A 7,983-nucleotide genomic window follows, 5' to 3' on the forward strand; every position below is an offset into this window, starting at 1 on the left:
AACAGAGGAAAAAATCTGATGATAATGAGCAAAGCCACGGACCCCAGTTAAATAGGAGTGGCTGTTAAGGGTCATGAGGTCACATAATGGCCTCCAATAAGGGAGACCTGGGACAATTAACTCCAGGGTGCAGACAGTGGACAGTTCTCCATGGGTTGGAGGCTTTATCTATGGTCGCTGAAGCGACTCCGGGACACTGGCAGGGGAAGTGCTTGCCCCTGCACAAAATGGATTCATGAGTGGATGTTTAACCTTCTTTGTCTAAATGAATCCCTCCAGACAAATACTGTCCCATTTCCTGGCCACACAACCCCTCTCTTTTCTACTTTCTTTTTCTAACTTTTCCCTCCTTCTACAGTTCTGAGAATAGTTTATACAATCACAAAAAGGGAACTTTAACTCAAGCTCAAAATACAGTCCTTTCCATTCTTCTGAAAATCATAACTATAATCCTTCAAAATCTAAATCTTCACTCTGTTTTTTCTTCCCTCTCTTCTACTAAGACTTCACACCCTAGAAGCCACTCAGAATAAATGTCTCGCATTGAAAGACAAAAACAGAGAAATTAAAAAACATTTTATTAATATGAAAATATTCTCTTACCACAATTGTTTCAGCATATGTATCACTTAAGGATCTTTTTTGCAAGCAACAGAATCTTCTCAGTAATAAGAAAAAAAAAGATTTTTAAGACTGTCACATAGCAGATAGTTTCTCTAGGAGGGCGAGAGAGCCAGACTCTACTGCTGCTTCAGCAGGAACAGTACAAACCACAAAGTGAAGGAATCTGAAGGGAAAACAACCCTTCCATCACTCCCTGGCATAAAGGCATCTCCAGATCCAATGGCAGACGCTCCACCGAGGTCAGCTCTGATTATACGGACTCCTCTAATTTATATCTGTAGGAAACAAAATCCCCCATTAAAACTTGCATCTTTGGGCTGCTCGCATCTCCATCTCACAGAGGTATATCTGCTTGACAGAATCTAAATCACATGCCTCCCTACTGGAGAGTCTGAGAATGTGAGAGTTATCTGTCTTCCACTTTGTAAAGCAGAGACTCATAATATGAGCAATTTCCATTCATGTTAGTGTCAACCAGTTCTCCCAGGTGGGTCTCTGTAGATAAACCTTATATTAGGGATGATAATACTAATAACAACTCAGTAGCATTGTCATGTACGTCGTATACAACACTTTAGTATTTTCACTTTAACATATCTCAACATTCCCTTTAACCTTTCCTCTATTTTTTATGTCAGACAGTTTATTAACATTTCTTAGGTTGCTCTTATCTTTTCAAGTCATACTTAACAAAGCCTTAAAAACTCTAGAACAAATATGTCCTGACAACACACATTGCATCTAACGTATTATTTTGTTTTTATTTAACTTTTATCTCTTTTCACACCTTAAATTTTTTATTATTCTTACTTTTTAAACACTTATTATTTTGTACCTAGTTCTGTGTAAACAGAAAACAACTTTGTTCTTTCTCAAACATTCTCAAAGACATCCCTTTAAAATCATTTATTGGATCATTCTTTCCTGCCATTGGTTCATTAGTCAATTTCAGATTAATGAATAGCCTTTTTTTCAAAATAAAATAAATGATATCAACTTGATATAAATTTTAAATTTACACTCATGAATTTGATTCAGTTTCTCCTCTTCTACCTTTCTCTCAGACCCTATGTTCACATACTCAGGCTTGACTGGCCTGATTAGGGATAAGGAAAGGATAACTACTCTCACCATGTTTACGCAACACAGTGGTGGAAGTCCTGGCCAGAGCAATGAGGCAAGAAAAGGAAATAAAAGGCATCCAAAATGGGAAGGAGGAAATAAAATTGTCCCTGTTGGCAGATGAAATAATCTTACAGACAGAATTCCCTAAAGATTCAATTTAAAAAACTGGTAAGATGAATTTTAAAATTTTGTTAAGTTGTAGCATTCAAATTCAACATGAAAAAATCAGTTGCCTTTCCATGCACTAACACTGAATTCCTTGTAATGGAAATTACAGCCAAAAGAAAAACAATGCCACTTATAATAGCATCAAAAAGAATAAAATGCTTAGGAATAAAGTTAACAAAGGAGATGAAAGACTTATACTCTAGAAACTGCAAAGCATTGATGAAAAAAGTTTAAAAGACACAAACAAAATTAAAAACATCGTATGCTCATGGATTGGAAAATTTAATATTCTTAAAATATTCATACAAAATAAATTGATCTAGAGATTAAATGTAATCTCTATCAAAATTCCAATTTTTTTACATATATAGGAAATACAAATCTACAATTCATACAGAACCACACAAGACTTCAAATACACAAAGCAATCCTGAGAAAGAACTAAGCTGGATGCATCTAATTTCCTGATATCCGAATATATTACAAAGCTACAATATTGAAAATAAAATAGCCCTTGCATAAAGAGAACAGTTAGACTAATGGAACAAAATAGAAAGCCCAGAAGTAAATCCACACATATACAATCAACAGATCCTCGACAATGCTGCCAATACCACACAAGGTGGAAATTATATTCTCTTCAATAAATGATGTTCAAGGTAATAGATACCCACATAAAAGAATGAATTTGGGCCATTTTCTTACACTACAAACAAAAATCAACTCAAAATCAATTAAAAATTTAAATGTAAGACCTGTCATTGTTCAACTTCTAAAGCAAAACATAGAGAAGAATTTCACAACATTGGCCTTTGCAAGATTTCAGAGATAGGACACCAAAATCAGAGGCAAAAAAACCCAAAAATAATTTGAATTTAATAAAACTAAAAAGTTTGTGTACAGAAAAGAAAATGATCAGCAGAGTCATAAGAAACTCTTACAACTAAGTAGCAAAAAACCTAGCAACCCAATGGAAAAATGAGCTAAGGGCTTGAGCAAGCTCTCAAACAGTGTAGGAGGGTTCCCTTTTCTCCACAGCCTCTCCAGCATTTATGGTCTGTGGGCTTTTGAATGATGGCCATACTGAATGCTCTGAGGTGATACCCCATTGTAGTTTTGATTTGCATTTCTCTGATAATTAGCAATATTTAGGATTTTTTTTCATGATCCTAATGGACATTTGTAGTCTTCAATGGAGAATTGCTTGTTGAGATCTTCTGCCCTTTTTGGATTGGGTTGCTTGTTTTTTTCCTCTCAAGTTGTAGGAGTGTTTATATATTCTGGAAATTAAGCCCTTGTCTCTCTCGTCTTTTATAAATATTTTTTCCCATTCTGTAGGTTGGCTTTTTGTATTGCTTATGGTTTCCTTTGCTGTGCAAAAGCTTGTAAGTTTGATTAAGTACCATTTGTTTCTTTGTGCTTTTGTTTCTGTTGCCTGGGCAGGCGTCCCTAGGAGAATGTTGCTAAGATTTATGTCAGATGAAGCTTTGTCTGTGTGTTCTTCTAAGAGGTTTGTAATGTCCTGACTTATGTTTAAGTCTTTAAGATGTTTTGAGTTTACATTGTGTATAGTATGAGGGAGTATTTTCTGTTCTGTTGTCCCAGAGATTTTGTGCCCACAGGCTACCAGTGTGGATCTGCAGATGTCAGGCACTAGGACCTCTCTAGTGGACATGCAGTCACAGCCCTGGATCGGTGGAAACTGAGAGATAGAGAATGGAATGGAGAGTAATGAAAGAAATTCTAGTCTATCATTGAATTGTATTAAATTTTATTGAAAACCCACAGATCTCTGCACTCAACATCTGCAGGGCTGTAATCCTTTAATGGATACAAAGAATATTTAGGTTGACATATTTTTTTACCTGTGACTGTTTTCTCTCCTTGGACAATGGGAATAGTAATTACTCCATATTATGAAGTGTTATTATGAATATTAACTTACATACATAAAGGTTCTGACCTAGAATCTATTAAAAATAAGAAATTTTATCATCATTCTTATTCATGCAGTAAACACACAGGTAGTAAGTGAGGTGGTTGATAGCATGGGTTCTGGAGCAACACTTTTTGGATTCAAATTTTATTTAGGACCTTGTGATTGTAACAAGGTATTGAATCTCTCTAATATTCTGGTAAAATTATCTGTAAGACTAAGAGAAAACAGTCCATGTAAAGAAGTTGGCACTGGGTCTGAGTCAAGTGTGCAGAACTGGAAGGCGTTCCCATTATTATTTTCATGTACTAAGTGCTACGTGCCAGCACCTGGGTCAGCATAAGCCGTGCTCATTCCGTCAGGGAACCTACAGCCCTCGCCTACCAGGTCCTTTGTGAATGAATCTAATATTCCAGGCAAGTGGAGCTAGAAAAATATTCTATGAACTTTTGGCCACTGTTTGCACTGGCCCCAAACATGAAATAATTAGCATTGTTTGAGTTGACCCAATGGAACTTTTATTTTTATTGCAAGCAGCAAGAAGAGGTTACAAGTTATTGCAATTTGGGAGCTTAAAAAATCTTTGTGCAGCCACTTTTACTGAGTCACTCACTGATTGATTTCCATTTTGTAAAAGTGTTATGGCTCATGGTATAAAATTGGACAGGCTGTTTTCTTGCCAGCAGGACCCGTGGGCCATTGTTGTAAGAGGAAGTGGGTCCTGATCATAGAAAAGGGGAAGCCTGGCTTCTTTTCATCCACTAATGGGTGACTGTTGGCTGATCCGAAAGCTCTGACCATCCTACCTGCCGTTCCACAGCCAGTGGTGCTGATGGCTAGGGTGGGCCTGTACCACACAGGCCAGTCCTACCTGGTGAACAGGCTGGCTGGTGACAGCAAGAGTGAGTGAGGACACCATCAAAGCCTCCCCAAGTCTCTTCTGTCCACCGAGACTCCCAGCATTCAGGACAGTGATGTGAGGAGAGGAAGTTAGGGACGGGGAGGAACATTGAAATCTCACTTTCAATCCAGTGATGGGCTTCTGACATTTTCTCTGTTCTGGAGGATAAGACTCAACTCTTAATTCCCACTTAGCCTTAACTTCCTCCTTAAAGTATAAATATGCTTTTCTGGAAGGAGTAAGGTAAAAAAAAGATATAATAAGTAATACAAGGTAACACTGATCTTTAAGGTAAAAATTAACCTTTCAGTTTGTACTGGACATTCTAATTTCTCTCTTTATCTAGTTGTAATTAAGACCAATACTCTTTATGGTTTCATTTATCTCTTTTAACTCAGGTTTTGTTAGTCTTACTCAATTTCCTGATCTGTCTGCTACTAAAACTCCACTGCCTCTTTTCTCCACACCCCCTCTCTGGGCTGCACGGTGCAGTCTCACAGGAAGGGCATCTGGGTGTGTTGTGTGCCTCACCCCAAGAAGCCAGACCACACTCCAGCTCTGCTTGACACAGAGGGCCTGGGGGATGTAGAGAACATGAAAAATAAATCTGCTTTATCCTACTTGTGTCAGACCAATAGCATTCTTTGCACCATCCCTCCCCATTCATTCATTTATGCTTTGAATGCATCATAATTTTAAAAATTAATTTATTTTTTAATTAAGCTACAGTTAATAACAATGTGTCAATTTCTGGTGAACAGCACAAGTTCCCAGTCATGCATATACATCCATGTATTCATTTTCATATTTTTTCAGAATGCATCGTATTAATGTATTATTCTTATTTTATTTTATTTACTTGTTTGTGCTCAAGATTTGACGTCAGATCCAATATGAAGCCAACCAAAGTGATCCTTATGTGAGAAAAGAAAACACAATGTAGGAGAATGACAGGCTAATTGAGGAACTGTTGCCTTTAAGCACTAAGAGTGAACTGTAAGTCCAACTGACAGGATTTTCAGCCCATAAAATAATGGCTAATGACTTTGAATTATGTTATAATTATACAAAAATGCATACACTACAAGAAAGTACATTTGTTTGAAAAACATCAATCATTTATTTTAAGAAAAAATTTCTGCTATGTATTGGGTATTGAAATCAATATTTTTTACATTTTTTATTGAGTTACAATCATTTTACAATGTTGTGTCAATTTCCAGTGTACAGCACAACTTTTCATTTGTACATGAACATATGTATATTCATTGTCACATTTTTTTCACTGTGAGTTACCACAAGAACATGTATATATTTCCTTCTGCTATACAGTATAATCTTGTTAAGACTTATAGACATAGAATACAAACTGGTGTTTGACAAAGGGGTGGGAGTCGGGAAGATACAGACTGGGAGTTCAAAATTTGTAAATAGTGACAGGCTTATGCAGAATAGATAAGCAAGATTATACAGAAATCCATTTTTCATTTATTTTTTTAGGTGAGTATTTGCTAATCAGTAACATTACCCAAATTCTGCCATAAACATGGTCAGTGTACACAGATATATCCTCTTAATCATGTAGGCTGCCTACAAAATGTGGCCACAATGAGGGATTTCACTTGTCCCCTTGACTTGGACAGATGCCAGGGGCAGCTGATGAAGTTGCAGGGTACAATAAAGGGGTTTGATTCTAGCAACGAAGCAGAACACAAAGATTCAGGACAACAGCAGGTTGCAACTGGGAAGACTTATGTACTTTTATAATTAACATGAAATATTTCAGAATTAACTGCGTGGTGGGTGTTTATATGCTGACTCTAATTTATACCCATAGGGTAGTTATTAGAATGTGAATGGATGAAATCTAGAAAAAAAAATCCTCAGATAAAGTGATTTTGTACAGGAAGCATTTTGTTTTGAATTAACAACATAGAGTTTGTTAACTGGCATGAGAGTCTTGGGCAGTAATGAAGTCGGCAGGGCTTAAAGCACGTGATGGGTTAGGAGAATTGGACAGGCTCCAATGCCCTAACATGAATAGGACATATGGCCGGGCACCCTGGGGCTCCTGCCAGTTGGGCAGCTCCCGGGTTTGCTCCTGCCCTGCTCCTCCCGGCTCCAGAGAGGACACACACACTGTCGGATTTTTCAGTCCCAGAGGACACACCAGCTGCCCACGGCATCCACCACGAACTGGGCCGCTGCGTCACAGAGAATGACTACCCCCAGGGTGCAGACAGGCGGTTTGTGTTCTTGCCCGTGGCTCACTCAGCATAGACACACTAGCAGAATTAACCTAAGCCTAAGGAGGCCAAGGACACCACCGACACTGTCTCGTTAGTCTCGCTTCCTTCAGCTCTTCCCCAGTATTCTTGAAGAGAGTGTTTTTTAATTTTCTTTGCATTTGTAATGAGTTCCTGCAACCATCTGCAACACTGAAGACTTTCCTTCATAAACACATCTGTGAGGACAACGTACTGCCCAGCTCACAGGCGAGGGAGCACTCGTGAGGAGGACTACACACACAGATCTGAGGGAAAGGTAGAAGGAACACAGAACTGTCCAGAGCAGCTCACTTGTTCCTGCACCAAAGCATGTGCAAAAGAATGGTTGTAATGCAGCCTTCCTGCAGAATGGATGAGAAACTACATGCACGGGCCTTGGATTCCTCCAGTAATTTAATAATTGTGTATTAATTTTCAGGTATGGGAGAGGCCTTTCACTTGGGCCCTTATTTTGAAATGTATATAACTTTATTCCAGAAATGACAACTTGTAAGTGAACATCAGAGTTGGTGAAGATTCCTCTTCCTTTGCTTTAATTGTCCTTTCCCTCACTCCCACTCCCTTTCTTTCTCTAAACCATGGTCACTTCCTGTCACCGACTCCTGTTACCGGTTTCCTATTGGTATACTTGCCATGTGCCTTGGGGCACTAGATGAGGCAGTGCTCATCATGCCCCCTCACCCCCTTTACCAGACCACCCAGAACTTCGGTGTGCTCAGGGCCTTCCTCTGCTGATACCCAGGGGTCTTTGGGGGCTGGACCAGTGGTGGGACTTATTCCAGTGGCTTTGGTCAGGGAAATGGCAACTCAGCATCAAGTCACAGCCCTCAGGAAAGCAGAGCTATGCCTGTAGATTCCACGGTCTGTCTGCCTGTGGGCATCATGTTCAGTGAGAAATCAATCCTCATATCAAAAGCATAGTTTTATCTTAAGAGACGCTC

The sequence above is a fragment of the Camelus bactrianus genome, chromosome 13 (genome assembly GCF_048773025.1).
Source record: "Camelus bactrianus isolate YW-2024 breed Bactrian camel chromosome 13, ASM4877302v1, whole genome shotgun sequence".
NCBI classification, from domain to species: Eukaryota; Metazoa; Chordata; class Mammalia; order Artiodactyla; family Camelidae; genus Camelus; species Camelus bactrianus.